Consider the following 16,744-nt stretch of genomic DNA (forward strand, 5'->3'; position numbering starts at 1 on the left):
TTGACGTAGCATCGTCGCGGAAGTGCCTGCGTGAAATCTTGTAGATTTCACGCAGGAACTTTTGCGAGGCGCACAGGCGCACAGGTGCCGGAACGCCCACCCTGCGTGGGAACGCCCCCATTGTGGCGCTGGGCTTTATAACTTGACGCATCTCCCTAGATGTGTCACCTTGTAAATGCCTCGCAGGGATGCCCCACGTTTACGCCGCTGTTGCGTCACTTAGGCGGCGTAAACGTGGCGCAAGGGGCTTGAAAATCTGCCCCAAAGTTGTTACAAGTAACATCTAATTAGCTTTCTTCTACTGTGTACCTCGTCGCACAGGCAATGCTATCAAAAGATGAGCAAAGGATGCACACTTTGTCATGGGTCAAAGCCTAGAGGTTTCTGACACAGCTGATGTATAAATTGACTAAAGAAACATCCCCACATCTCCCTTATCCTGGTTTAGGTTCTGGTTTTACGGCAGAGGCCATTCCATCCTCCGTCAGTGCTCCAGAGGTATCCCCCCATCACTTTGGTGATGGAATGTGTGCTATATTTAAACATGGCCATTGCGTTAGTAAGGGGTGGCCAACAAAACGGATTCCCTACATAAAATATTCAACGCAGAAATTTCACTAAACCTTTGAGATATGGTTTCATTTCTTACACCCTGTGTGGGCTCTAGGAAAGTTCCCCAAAGTAGTAGTAAATTGTTTGTACTTGACATGCCAGGTTTTATACTACAAAGGATTGCCGGTGGCGGAGACTAATGTAATCATTCCATCCATACTCTTATTGTTGCATTTTTTTATCTGCAACACCTCAGAGTCAGACACACTTTAATTTCTATTTTTTGCGCGGCACCTATGGCATGTGAAACACTTGTAAGAAATTGGGTCTTTAGTTGGCAGTGGTTTGTACACCGTCCAAGCAGGGATGCTCACTCTTGTCTGGGCAAGTATGTTAAACCCTCAGAATAACCTTAGCTCAAACCCCCCCCATGGTAGATTGGCGAGATAAGTCAGGCTTATTCTCAGAGGAAATGTGTAAAGTAATTGTACACACACACACAGTAACACAGTGAAAACACCACAAAAGTACTTCACAACAGTTTAGTAAAATAGCCAATATTTTTCTGAAAAAAGAAGACCAAAACAACAAAAATCCAACATACAGAAGTCAATTTTACGAATTCTCAATGAAATAATCCAGTTCTAGCTCTTAGAAACCCAATAGCTCCAACCGGGGCTATAGTAACCTAATTGTCGGAGTCGAACCTCAACGTTCGGGGTCGACTGTGATGGAGAGCTAATGAGCCCCTTAGTGTTAAATGCTTCTGAAGCTCAGATAACCAGTCTTACTACATGGGATGACCGTTACGCTGGAGCTCCACGCACTCGCGTAGCGCTCGGATGTCCTGTTCCGTCCCGAGACTCCTCCCCCTTCCATGAGGCTGATGGCGGCTGACGGCTGACGGCGGCAACATTGTTGCAGCGCCCGGATTAATGGATCATTGACGGCGGTAGTTTGTTTGCAAACGCATTTTGGACTCCGGGACACTGACGAAAATGCCACGCTTTTAGGCATTTGCTGGAGAAAGTGTTAGAAAAACGCTCGGTTCGATCGGATTTAGACCCTAACGATACGGCGGATAAGCAGGTCAGTGGGGGCCATTTTTGGAACTTTATGCAAACGTAGGCAATTTATAGAACTATTGAGCTGTGATGCCTTAAGGCTTAAGGCGGATTGTTTACTTGCTGGGCAGACAATCTATTGGCAGGCTATTATAGACTGGTCAACTACTCTCCACAGGGTAAAGTAAGCTAAAGCATATAAAAATCCCTGACCCTTGACCCTTGACTCCCTGACCTCAGCAGAGGTTACCCCACCAACGCAACTGGGTATAAGCTAAAACTTCAACCACAGCGTGGATTGGATTAATTTGGAGTTCAGACTTGCAGAGCTGCTTGAGCCCTCGGCAAATTGAAATGGGGAAACAGCTAACAGCCCGTGCTAAAGCGAGAGCGCGCCGCCAACAAATTAAAGACGGCGAGGATGCGGCTAAATCTCCTGGTCGGGTAGGAGATAAAGGGCCCTCTTCTGTGGAGAATTCAGAGAACTCGGGTGAGGGGGAAGAGGAGTCTCAGGAAATTATATCCATTCATGCCCCGCAGATCTGTGCTGAGAGGCCAGGTGGTATGTTAGTTTTGGAAGCACCCACCTTGGATATGGATTCAGATAATTTAGTGGACAAGTCGGGGATTGCAGGTCCAGAACCGAAGGATGCGATATCTTCTATCAAGGACCCCAAACTGAAAGACTTGCAAAATTTGAAAGAAACAAAAACCTCTGGAGAGTCAAAAACTGCGAAAATCACTAAACAGTTTCCTTTATTTGAAAAGAAATCTGTGGTATCTGCCAATAGTACCTCAGCAGCACTAAACGCAGAATTGATGATGGACCCAATCGGTTCTTTAACCACTACCGAACATGTAGCAGCAGTTGGCCCGCAACCCAGTTTGGCCCCGGCTCAACCAAACTTGTGCTTTGCGGATGTTCCTAATGTACAAGAATCTTCTGAGATTGAATCAGATGCCACTGGTGACTTTCAGATATCAGTAAAAGATATGCTTAATCTGATCTTAAGTGAAGTAAGAGAGATGAAGCAATCTCAGAAAGCGGAACTCATAGTGATTAATCAACGGTTAGACAAAATGGAAGATTTAATGACCGTATTTCCTGCTCGTCTTCAAGAGGCAGAAACCAGAATTACGGGACTAGAAGGGAATCTAGCAGAAGTAAAGAAGGTCACCGCAAGTGTATCAAAAATCTCAAAAGCTCTGGAATCCAAACTCGATGATTTGGAAAATTATAACAGAAGGTCAAATCTGAGAATTGTAGGGGTTCCGGAGAATATTGAGGGGTCCGATATGAAACAGTGGCTCACTTCATTCTTTCTTCATGAGGTCATTCCTGAGTTTAAAGGAGATTTGACTATTACTCATGCACACAGAGTTCCTGCTCATCAGCCCCTCAACTCTACGTATCCCCGAACTATTCTTGTGAACTTTGCTGATGTGCGCGTTAAAGAGACTATTCTTTCTGTGGCATTTAGGAAAAGACAATTTGTGGTGAATCCCACTACTAAATGTAGGATTTTCTCAGATATGTCAGCCGCTGCTGCAAGACGCAGAAAAGAATTTGTCAAGATACTGCAGTTGTTTAAAGATAAAGGCGCGCAAGCAATGATTGCACAGCAATCTAAATTAAAAGTGTTGGTGAAGGGTAAATTCTATAGGTTCACGGAGGTGGATGAAGCAAGGGGACTTTTGGATAAGATATCACAGGGTTAATATGATATTAGTTTAAATATTAGCTTGTCAGCTTAAATTGTGTGTTCTCCTATGTATTTACATGGTTAGGGGTGATGGAGGGGTAGGGAGGAATAAGGATATCACGGGGTAAGAGGTGCAATCACAAGGCACCTCCAAGATAGGGGTTAGTACCGGGTGGCTAGCGTGGAAAGGAGAGGCAGGGAGAGAGCAGGGCCACAAGGTAAGGGTGAGGGGGGGGAGAAAAAATGAAAATATTGAAGTTTCTTTGGTTGAGGCCGTAAGTTTTTGGAAGAGTGGCTTAAGGGTGATAATGAAGGAATTATTTATGCTAAAAAGTATGAAGTACTTTCTTTACAATGACTAGTAGAGGTTTAAAGATAATTTCGTTTAATGTTAACGGACTGAATAATAGAAAAAAAATGCGGGCTATTGAGTCCTGGATCAGAACGGAGAATCCATCTATTGTTATGTTGCAAGAAACCCATATTCCGGATACAAAAATAGAGAACTTTTCTATGTTTAAAACTTGGGCATCGTATCGAGGGTTTTCATGTGCCACAGAATCTCTTCGAGGAGTGACCATTTTTTTAAATCGTAATATGGATATTGAGATTCTTCAAACTGAGGAAGATAGGGAGGGACGATGGTGCTGGGTGTCATGCGTGGTGAGTGGCAGATGTAAGCCTATCACTTTTGTCTCTTTTTATGCCCCAGTGGATGATTCGAGTCAGAAGTACGATGAATTATTTCAATCACTCTACATGATTAGGGGGGATATTGTGATTGGAGGAGACTTCAATATTCTGATGGATGTAAAATTGGATTCAACTGTGCTCACTAAAAAACAACTTAAGCCTAAATCACGAAGATCTATAAGCCAAAATATAGTTACATTAGATCTCTGTGACCCTTGGCGCTTAGATAATCCTCAAAAAAAAGAGTTCACCTTTTGGTCAGGGAGACATAAATCCTCATCTCGAATTGATTTCTTTTTAGCATCCACGGAATTAGAGTTTTCCTTTCAAAAGTTGATGCATAATGGGTTCTCTGATCATGCTATGTTAGTGATTGAATTTGGGGCTGGAGAAGTGGAAAAAACTCCTAAAAGATGGATATTCAATAAGACATATTTACAGGATGAGCAGTGGATTAAAACATTAAAAGTGGAGATCTCAGACTTTATTACACGTAATCTAGATACTGCCCCTCTGGATATCGTATGGGATTCACTGAAAGCTTTCATTCGCGGCATTATAATTAGTAAGGATGCTTCAGAATGGCGAGCTGTCAAGCAAGTAAGAGATCAACTATATCATAGAATCGCTACCTTAACTCTATTACGTCAATCTGATCTCTCAAATACAGTGAAAAACAAGTTGAATGAAGCCAAACGTGAACTCAGTACAAACTTTTATAAACAGAGTGAGGAACAGTTTCTAAAACAATCTCAGAAGATATATGAGGAAAGTAATTTCACGGGTAAACTCTTGGCTTGGCAAGCTAAAGAACAAGTGGCTGCGAATAAGATTCATCTGTTAAAATGTCCGACTACACACACAGAGACCTCACAAACTGCTGCAATAGGTAATATAATGTTGTCACATTATCAAAAGATATATACTCAACACCAAGATATAGATGCAGTTAAACTTAGGACCTTTCTAAATAAATACGAAATACCATCTCTAGCACAAGAGGATCAGGAAGGAATGTCAGCTCCTTTCATTAACGCGGAGTTGGAACTAGTAGTCAAAAATTTACCAATGGGCAAGGCCTGTGGGCCGGATGGCCTGCCAGCCGAATTTTTTAAGGTTTTCTATGACTCCCTGTCGGACTTACTACTTCAGTTGCTAAATTCTATGTTAAAGGGGGGCCAAGTTCCTAACTCGTTTACGGAAGGCTCGGTGGTTAGCTTTCCTAAAAAAGGCAAAGATCGTAAAGACCCCAATTCATATAGGCCCATTACCTTACTCAATACTGATTATAAGATTACAACAAAACTGCTCTCCTTGCGATTTAACTCCATGGCGGCTGCGGATCTTATACACCCAGATCAGAATGGATTCATTGCAAGCCGCCAACTTGCAACGAACACTCATTTTTTAGTAGAAGCCTTAGATTATTTTGAGATGAAGAAGATCCCTGCTTTAATTTTATTGTTTGATGCAGAAAAAGCTTTTGATTTGGTGGTTTGGAACACACTTTTTGTTATTTTGACACAATTTGGCATTCCCACACAGATTATTAATTTAATTCAAAATTTGTACACGGGTGCTAAAGCTAAGATAATTGTTAATTCGGCCTTAGTAGGTACAGTCTTAGTTCAGCGAGGGACTCGACAAGGCTGTCCTTTATCCCCCACTCTTTTTGCTTTTTTTATTGAGCCTTTAGCCATAGCAATTCGTAATTCTCTAGATATAGTCCCTCCTGTTCCTACTATGGCCAAAATTAAAATGTACGCAGACGATATCATGCTGCTAATCAGACCAGATATGAAATCTCAGGTCTCCGCCTTAAAACTCTTTGAGGAATTCGAAACCCTAGGTGGCTATAGGATTATTAAAAGAAAAACCGAAATTTTAGTCTGTGGAGGGAAGGATCTTAATGTTCACCCAGAGTTAGTCGGATGTATTAATCCAAGGCCAAAAAGATATTTAGGAATTTTCTTTTCGGCTTCGGTCGCAGATTTATATATACTTAATTTTGAACCTCTTTTGCGGAAAATACATTTAATGTTTACTAGGTGGAGTCCTCTGCCATTATCAATCTTGGGCCGGGTGGCCCTGATTAAGATGTCCGTGCTTCCACTGTTTAATTTTTTGTTTGCAACTATTCCATGTTTTCTTCCTGCAGCCTTCTTTTCAAAGGTAGAATCTTTATTTTCTGGTTTCATCTGGGCAAAAAAAACAGCTAGACTAGCTTTAAGTACTCTCTATACAGATACAAAACAGGGTGGGCTATCTCTACCGAACATTAAAGATTATTATAGTGCATATTTCGCACAATATCTAGAGCGCTTTAAGATTGGAGCGCAAAGACCTAGTTTATTTATTAATTTCTTCTTTGACCTTATCTGTAATGATACCCAGACTCCCTTCGTTTTGCAAATTCCGAAATCTCCAAAATTAGTTCGATATAAGATCATGAACTGGTTTTTTAAACGACGGGATGCTATCCTCAAAAGATATTCCCTTCCACGCTTCAACTCTAAAACTCCTCTGAAATATGTCTTCAAATACACAGAAACTAAAATAAGTTCAGATATTGTTATGCAATGGAATCATCGAGGTTTTAACAATTTATCAGATTTCACAAGGGATGGAGTCTGGATAAAGCCGTGCGAGATGCAACTATTGATTCAGGGGAATTATCTGCTAATAGGTTCTTATATTCTGATTTATAAAATGCTGGAACAGCTGGACCCAGGCAATCTTAGTTTACAGAATCAGCTATGGGAAGATTTGTTTGTGGTCGTGAGGTCCAAGAAACCAGGGGAATGGAAACGCTGTTTAGCTCTTCAAATTGAGATAGATGTCACCCCGAAAGCTATTAAAAAATGGCAAGATCAAGAATATCATGTTCTCTCTGTAAATGTTTGGAAAACGTTAAATGAGTTAAACTTTAAAGTGTTACGGGGGGCTAATTGGAGAAGAATGTTATTTTTTAATAAATGGCTGCTATATTATACACCAGCCGCTATCTCAAAAATGTACGTTAACACATCTGCCAATTGTTTTAGATGCCAGCACTTTTCCCCTGCTAATTGGTCTCACACCATAGTTAACTGCCCTAAAATCGTACCCTTTTGGAATGAGTTATTTAAGTTTCTACAAACTGATTGTAAGATTCAGATTTTATATAATGAAAAGTTGATGCTCTATGGGTATGATCTCGAACTGGAAATTGATGATCAAACCGTCAAATTGTTATATATTGCAATGGCTGTAGCAAGGTCGTTAATACTGCAAAATTGGAGATCAACTCAGGTCCCGTCGCTCCAAGCATGGCTGCAAAAGATAAGAAATGTTAGAAGAAGTGAATTTTTATATGCAAAACGGATAGGAGGGTTGAGGAAATTTGAAAAGACTTGGGATTCGTTTTTTGAGTAACTATGGATCTGTTTTTGCTTGGTAAAAAGTAGCCCTATAATTTTTATTATTATTTTTTATTTTTTTTATTTTTTTTATTTTTACTTCAATTTATTCTATTTTGTTTGTATTCTGCATGTAATGTTACTTTACAGATGCATTGTTCTTGATTTTTGACATTGTACATATCGGTTCAGATTTTTAAGAATCCAAAGAACTTCAATAAAAAATTGTTTAAAAAAAAAATTAAAAAAAAAACAAAAACCAGTCTTACTACATTATACTTAAGGATCTTTTTTCTGCTTTCAGTAGGGAAGATGAATATCTTTCCTCAGCACTTTCTTGTGCTATATCTATACTCCCTTAGTTTCCTTCCTATCACTTGGGCATTTTTCTTTTATGGCCTGATTTGTGATATTCTCTGAATCTCACCACCTACTCTTTGATGTTCTGTTTTGCGTATCTACTGAGCATGGTCAACCATTGCTGTTTGCTAATTGATTTATGGAGGAGGCGTTTGTGGAGTTGTGGAGGAGTGTGGCAGACCTTGATGCAGAGTTCTGGCCAGGGACCAGGGTTCGATTCCCGCCTCGGCGGGTCTTCGGCTCATAAATTCCTCTGACTGGATATTCTTGCCTCAGTGCCTATTCTAATCATTGTTCCCACACTGCAACTCTGGGCAATAGCTTGCTTAATCTCCACAACGGCCCCAACAGCGCAAGGGATGCCTGGTTACACCATTGAGGTGCCCAGGAGTGGACACTTCACAAGGAAAGCCAGGAAGGGTTCCTGAGCGGTATGAGTACAAGCACCGGGAGACCCCGGTATGGGGTAGCTGTGGGCTATACAAGTACAACTCATTTACATTTATAAATTGAAAATATATTGCAAAACACCTGAAGCCTTAGCTCATTTTTTGTTGACCTCCAAAATGTCTGTCAGAACATGAGTAGCACTGGTTCCAATTATTAAACAAGCAGTGGTTGCAACACGCTGATTCCCAATACATAAAGGCCATGCCCGTACTGTTGCCCGTCGACAGAATAGTAAAGGAGACAAGCGACGTTCCCTTCAATTTACAGCCCAATTGAACTTTACTGCTTCCAGCTTAGGAAATTGGAGAGTCGTACACAGATAAAAAAAACACACTGGCAAATAACCAATTTCTGGCATTGCTCATATATTTCTGGTGGTGGACATCTATTTTTACATTTTAACTTTGACTCAGAAAACACACCAGCCTCATACCAACCAGCACACGACCCTTTTTCCAGCGTTCCTATTTCATGTGTCTTGGTGATACCTTGTTTGCAAACCGTAAAGGGGCCGCCTGCTAGGAATGACTCGACTGTGAAACCCTAACAGACCGGCATGGAAGTGTTTAATATGAATGTGGCCAGTGAGGCGTGAAATGAGTTAGGAGAAAAAAGAGGAGACCAATTACCTGACGAGAGGTGACGTCCAAGAAACACACTGAACAGCGCGAAAATGCCAACAACAGCAACGGCTGAGCCATATTTTCATATCATTATGTTTGTGAGCGTGTAAAACTATACGAGGAATAAAGGAGCTTTCAAGGCAATTTGTCGGTCTTTCAATGGCAGGTTTCTTCACTGAAAACAGGTGCGACCGGACATTAGAAAAGATGGCGGGGTGTTAATCTTTCTTCCCTTTCGCCTCCTGACCTTTTGACAAACTGCTTCTGCATGTCCAACATGAGAGCAAATCCTGCGAAGCCGCCTCCGGCCTTGCATTTCCCTGAGTGAATAATCTTAGTCAAGGCTAGAAATGAATTCACTGGCTTGGACGTTTTGTTTCCATCAGTGATGTTACTTTTACACTGTGATGCATGCATGGGTTAATATTTTTATAATCGCAATATTAGTTACAACAATATGTGGCATTAACTATGGAAGGAGTACTCTACGGGTAGGAATCACCCAGGTAGCTTAGAAGGGAAATGTTAACTAGACACTTGCTGTGGCTGACATTCCACAGTACCAGGTAAAAAAAAAAACATACGCGTGAGGTTGAAGGACGAACATTTATTTAAAAAAACCTGTGTTTTTAAAGAATTTTGATTCTGATTTAGCATTTGGTGGAGAGGGTCAAACTGAAGGTTGGCCCTCTGAATTTACAGATGTGCGAACCTTAAGTATGTCAGCTCGGATACTACTCCATCATCATCACCATACTCCTCCAAAGGCCCTGAAAAGGCAGGGCCCATTAGTTCTAGACCTGTTCTAGAGACACACTAAGAGAGTCCTTTTTCGCAGCATGTAAGCGTAAAGGGGAGAAAAGTCGTTATAAAACAGTCAATTAGGCAATAACTCCTTCCATGCATAATAACTCATGGACTACTACTTAAAGTTACTTTATTACAAAGCCAAAAATAACTGGACATAGAGACACCTCAACACAATAGTAGAAATACAACGGAATTAGCATGAAGCCTAAACAGTGCATCCAATTTAGGTGGTGTAGCATAAGCAAAACAATTAATTCAAGAAGTAGGATACAGAAAATCACAAAGCATTAGTCCAAATTTCCCTGCATCAAGGGTTGATGAGTAAGAAGCATGTATTCTATCCCCACTCTAACACTAAGGTGACATCCCTATGTAAGCATTTTCTATTGAAAGGAGAAAAAGGTGTCAGCACATGGAGTCTCCTGAAAAGTCTCTTCACCATCAATGGGTCAAGTAGCATAAAGCCACCATTACAAAGATAGAGCTCGATTGAGATGTTCTCTCTCTGAAGGCAAAGAAGAAGTGGGCACTTTCCCTAATTCCAGCAGCCAGTTATCTACAGGTAGAGTTCCCAAAATGCAATGTGCTAATGCCTCTTATCTGGGTATGGTCCTTAAGCGTTTTTCCACAATGTTGCCCTGTACCTTCCTTGCTTCAATTTGTCCTTGATTCCCAGACCTTCTCCTGTGTGAATCATAACGACTTTCCTTTATCAACTCAAGTCACACGATCGTTACTTCTTCTCTCCTTGCCTAGCTAGTAAAACAAAGATATTATTCTGCCCATAGGAGAGATTTTTCACCTGCAATGCAAAACGTGAGAAAGAACAGATTGCACAGCACACATGAATATCAACAATTAATTCCAAAATGAGAGGGGGCGGAGCTAGCCACGACAAGAGATGGCCGCGCTTTGAGCGAGCTCCTCGAGGAGGCCACATAAATCATCCTTATCCTGCACAGAATTGGGGCATTTCAGCCCAAACTAATTGCTGAGGCTACATACAAGTAAACATCAAGCCTGTGAGAAAGCGGACACTGCCCGAGTGAACTACACAGCAGTTGCGGACCGGGTAGCAGGTGGGGCCTGCTGGAGACTTGAAGGAGTGAAGCCCCGGCCTGGAGTTTTGTCGCACCCCGAGACGCACGAAACGCACGCAAGCTGAAGGTGAGCTGAGCGGACGGACAACGGACAACGCGCGCTGGCGTCACAGGGCCGATCAAAATACCTGTGCACCCCCGACGGCCACCTCCCTGTCTCCCGCAACCCAAATTGGGGAGCTGGTGCAAAACGAAAGCGAGCAGAGGCGCATCCCGGCAGCACTGTGTCCGCATAGTTTAACGGCAAATGGGATAGCCGGCGGAGCATCAAAACGGAGCGGTGAGGCATAAAAATCAACCGGAGTAGCGGGCACAGCGACTAAAGACGTTGAAAGGCACCAACTCAGTGAAATAAAGTACACAAGCCCGAAAAGTAGGTGCTTTTTGATATGAAAGCAAGTAAAATATACCGCATTGTCTGGAAGGAGCCATAGAACAGCCACTAACCACAAGCAAATGTAAACTGCCTCCCAGAGACGTTGAAAAGACGGGTAATACACACAAGGAGGGCATTGGCAACTCATCACTACGTGCTTGTGAGCCCAAATCAGTATTCCAGTGTAAGAGGCACCGCATTACACAGGCACATACCAATTGCTGGCACAAGGGGGAGGCGGGAAGGGGTGTATGTGCAAAGGGAGACGAGCAGAGAGCAGTGAGTGTGCAAATCGGTCACCATTTTAAAATCGGAGACGGAAAAGTTCCCACACGCACCAAGAGTCTCCCATTACAAGGGGAGAGCACTACACACGTGTGGCCAGGTCGGGGTGAGGGAGAGAGAGAAGCCCAGTTTTTCCTCGAACCTCCACCAAAATGGGCAAACCAGATAAAAATCAACCTAAAATAAACTTTGATACTGCCAAAAAAGTCTCTGAAATGTCAGAAACGGACCAGCGGACCCCCCCACAGATGGAGTCGCAAACTGGGTGAATACCAGCAGACAATGTCCAATCAATGTTCCAGTCAATACAGACTGCACTATCAAATATCGATGGTAAGATCGACACACTAACTCACAGGGTAGACCGCATGTCTGAGAAATTAGATCGACACACAGAATGGATTGACATGGCGGAACGAAGGATATCGGATGTTGAAGACTATACCTCCCAACTGAACATCAAACAAGCTGGCATAGACAAACAACTAGCGGTGATAGCGGCAAAAACCGAAGATTTTGAATCTAGATCTTGGAGGAGTAACATACGCGCAATGGGAATTGCGGAAACAACAAACACAGGCCCGATGGAGGAATACGTGGAACAACTCCTGATATCGCTCTAAGGACAGGAAACATTCTCGGAAGACTTTCTCATAGAAAGAGCCCACAGATCCCTGGCCCCTAAACCACCATTGGGCACCAGGCTAAGACCCATAATTGCCAAGATACTAAACTATAGGGATAGAGACGCAGCACTAAGAAAAGCGAGAGTACTGGGGACAATGAGACATGAAGGAAATGGTATAGCCCTATATCCAGATTTCACCCAGACAGTGCAGGAAGCAAAGAAAAAGTATGGGACAGCAAAACAAAAGCTGCGCGAGTTACAGATCCCCTACGCTATGTTGTATCCTGCGAGCCCAAAGACATTATGAAATACTTACAAATGAAGAAACCGAAGAGAGAGCGCAGATGATTGCCGCGGGACAGACCCCAGGAAAGGGTGACCATGTCAGATGTGGAATAACATTTTTGGATTATAACATGGATACCTTAACTGCAAGGGAGACACACCAACTAACTAGGAAATGGAACTGGCTGAATAAAAAAGAAGTGTGCACTGCTGAAGAACGGACTAACTGGGACTGGGAAACTTGTAAACAACAAGGTGCAATGACAAATAGAGACGTTCCAGAGCACCAGATAAGTCTCTAAAGGGAAATAGTTATATATGTTTATGCCGAAATAAGGTAATGTCCAAAGAACACATGATGTTACTGTTGTTTACAATGTGGATTAATTTATAAGACTGTACTACCATAACGCAGGGTTGGGATGCACAATACAGTGCAAACAGATGTTAAAGTATGGTCCCTCCCTTGGTAAAATCCAAAGGGGGTAGAGTCAAGGCAGCTCTTTCCCACTAGTGTACACCACAACGGTTATTGTTTTGGGTTTGGGAGGGTATAAGCTAGGGGACGGGAATACGTCTTGGTTGAGGGAAAGAGACGGAGTGGGAGGGGTGAGGGAGAAGGGAGTAAACGTAAAATTCGCCAGACAGCTAAGATTAATTGCAATGACAGATTTCAGGGCTCTATGTGTTCTGCAACCCTACACAATCATAAGACTACACAGCATAATAACAGCTAACTATGGCAAATACTCTGCAACAGACTAGGACACTGTCCCTTTTGACATGGAATGTGAGAGGACTACAATATCCTTGAAAGACTAGAAAGGTGTTGGCATATTTGGACAGACATAAGGTAGATGTGGCCTGCTTACAGGACACACACATAACACCCCTACGAGAAAGCAGGATCGGATACAAATGGGTGCAGATACGGGTAGCAGCGTCATACTCAAACTATGCTAGAGGGGTACTGTTGATGATCAGACGTAACATCCCTTTCACTCTCATAGACAAGGTAGTCGATGACCAAGGAAGGTTTGCATTATTGCGCGGAAATTTCGGGGGTACTGTTCTAATTTAATTTAAAACATTTATAAAGCGCAGCGTGCACCGAACGGTTTCTTGGCGCTAGTGGAGGGTATTGACTACAGAGACAAAATAAAATAAGATCCGGTGGTAGAGCCTGGAACGGGGTTTACACAGGGAAAGCCTGCTTGAAAAGAAACGTTTTTAGTTCCTTACGGAAGGAAACATAATGGGTAGCCGCACGGAGGTGGTCTGGGAGGGAGTTCCAGAAAGTGGGGGCCAAGGTGGAGAAGTTGGACCCACCCCACTTTTTGCGTCTAAAACGTGGGATTTGAAGAAGGGATTTGGTGGAGGAACGGAGTTCTCTGGGGGGAGCGTATTCTTTTATTAGTGAGGAAATGAAGGCGGGGGCGGTGCCTTGTCGGGCCTGGAAAACCATGCAGGCGGTTTTAAACAAAGATCGTTCTTTAATAGGGAGCCAATGAAGTTCCCTAAGGAGGGGTGTGGAGTGGTGATAGCGTGGGAGTCCAAAAACCAGCCGGGCAGCTTGGTTCTGGACCAGCTGCAGCCTCCTAAGGCTGTATGCTGGTATGCCATTGTAAAGAGCGTTGGCATAATCCAGCCGTGATATCACTAGAGCGGCCATGATCGTTTTGAGTGCCTGGGGGGAGAAGAAACGAGCGACAGTGCGGATAGTTCGGAGGGTGAGGAAGCAGGAGGAAACCACAGAGCTGATTTGGGAGTGGAGGGTAAGTTGATTATTCATTTTGACCCCCAGTGTTTTGACCGTGGTAGAAGGAGTGGGGGCGGGACCAAGGGTTGGGGGCCAGAAGAGAGAGTTCTAACAATAGTTTCTGTTTAAGGGCCTAACGTTGACGACCCACAGTTCTATGAGACAGTCTGCTCCAAACTAAGAGTCACACGATCGACAGCCATAATATGGGGAGGAGACTTTAACACGTGCTTAGACCCTACATTAGACAGAGCTGCACGAACCGATAGACATGGTAGACGTTCAGCCAGAGCCTTATTAGATGGAATGGACGAATGGGCGCTGGTGGGCGTGTGGCGACTGCGACACCCGGGCACTAGAGAAGGAACGTGCACATCGCTGATCCACAACACTTGGTCAAGACTAGACTATTGGCTCACCACACAAGAGGTCAGCACATGGGTAAAAGCAATAGAACACCTTCCCAAAACACTATCAGATCACTCCCCAGTACTGATGGTCCTAGAAATACCCACACACACACCAAGGCAATTCACATGGCGTCTCCAACAATCTGCACTGAAAGATCAAGTTCTCAGAAGTGAATTGAGCCGAGCCATCATAGACTTCTTTAGGACACAAAGGATCAGTAGATAGTGCGAGATCATTGTGGGAGGTGTTCAAAGTTTGCATAAGGGGACATTGCATTCGGAAGCAGGCAGGGATACTTAAGGACATTAGACAACAACTGGCCATGGTGGAGAGGGACATCAAAATGCTAGAAGCTGAATACGCGAACACACAGCAAGAGTACATTTTAGCTGGCATACGGCGCAAAGTTGACACATATCATGATTATGCAGATACGGAAGTGAAATACCTATCAAAGCACCACAGAGCCAGAGCCTACGGGGAAGGGGGCAGACCAGGAGGAGCACTCTCACGTAAGGTAAATTCAACACGAAATAACACACATATAACACACGTTAAAAATGATCAAGGCGAAATAGTTTATGACACCCCAGCCATTCTGGATAGTTTCCAGACCTTTTATTCCATACTCTGTACCACAAGAACCATGAAATCGAGGCAAGAAATACATGATTACCTAGATGACATAGAACTAGCCTGGCTATCGGACACACACAGAACATTTCTAGGGCATCATATAACAGAAGATGAGCTTAAGAACGCCATTAACTCGCTCCCAAATAACAAGGCTCCAGGATTGGATGGCCTGCCGGGCGAATTCTATAGAGAATATAAAGACTTATTATTATCAAACTTAGCCCAAATGTACGATGAATCGTACGAGGAGGGGTCCCTCCCAGAGACGCTACGAGAAGCATTGCTGATAGCGCTCCCAAAGCCAGGAAAAGACCTTACAAAATGTGAATCCTACTGCCCTCTCTCCCTTATCAACATAGATGTTAAAATCCTAGCGAAAGTCTTAGCAACTAGAATACAACTACTTTTGGGATCCCTGGTGCTACCAGATCAAGCAGGTTTCATCCCCACCAGATCCACTACACAGAACTTGCGCACCATATTCACAATGTACCAAAGTCTAGACCCGCAAGAGCCGGCTGCAGCTGCACTCTTAGACGCAGCAAAAGCGTTTGACTCAGTGGAGTGGGAGTTCATGTTCACTGTCCTGACAAGAATGGGATTCCCCCCACTTTCCTAAGAAGGATAGCCCTACTATACAATGAACCCAAAGCGAGAATCCGAATAAATGACAGCACCTCGCAGTGCATGAACATAAGTCGCGGAACTAGACAGGGTTGCCCATCGTCCCCTATATTATTCACACTCATAGTAGAACCGCTAGCCTACAAAATCAGACAGAAACACCGGGAAATGGCACTACAGTTCTCTCTTCGCTCAGTTGGGATTTCGCTTTATGCAGACAACATGGTACTGTACACTAGACACCCCAACACAAACTTGAACCCACTGATAAGGGAATACATCAAATATAAACAATATGCTGGTCTAAGCATAAACTGGGATAAGTCAGTGGTGATACCACTGACGGCAGAAACCCCGCAACCCACACTTGACTATCCGCTAAAATGGGAGACAGGCCCGGTGAAGTATCTGGGAATATGGGTGCACCGAGACCCAGAGGTAGTGCTTAGAGAAAATTACGGAGTAGCCCTGACCAAGCTGGAAGAAACAGGACAAAAATGGATTAAACTCCCACTATCGATAGCTGACAGAATCGCACTGCAAAAAATGATAATCTTGCCTAGATTTCTGTACTTATTTTGGAACATCCCAATATGGCTCACAAATGCGTTCTTTAGTAAGCTACGCACGGCGCTTCAGCGACTTACGTGGGCCGGGAAGCAACCGAGAGTAGGCTGGAGAACATTTGCAAAACCATATCACCTGGGGGGTTTGCAGCTCCCGACCTACGACTCTACTACTATTGTGCGCAGGCACAACACACACCCTACTGGTTACACCCACACGCACATATACCACACATAGCAGTGGAAACGGATAGAATCCGTCCAAAAATGCTGACACAATATATTGCCGATCCGGTGAGCTAAAATACTATCAACACGATTCACCCAGTCAATTGCACATCGAGGGCATAGCACAGAAACTCCCCATATATACGCCAGCACTCCCACTGGCAAACCACCCCAAACTATCTGTTACGTGTGA

The sequence above is a fragment of the Lissotriton vulgaris genome, chromosome 6, assembly GCF_964263255.1.
Source record: "Lissotriton vulgaris chromosome 6, aLisVul1.2, whole genome shotgun sequence".
In the NCBI taxonomy this organism is placed as follows: Eukaryota; Metazoa; Chordata; class Amphibia; order Caudata; family Salamandridae; genus Lissotriton; species Lissotriton vulgaris.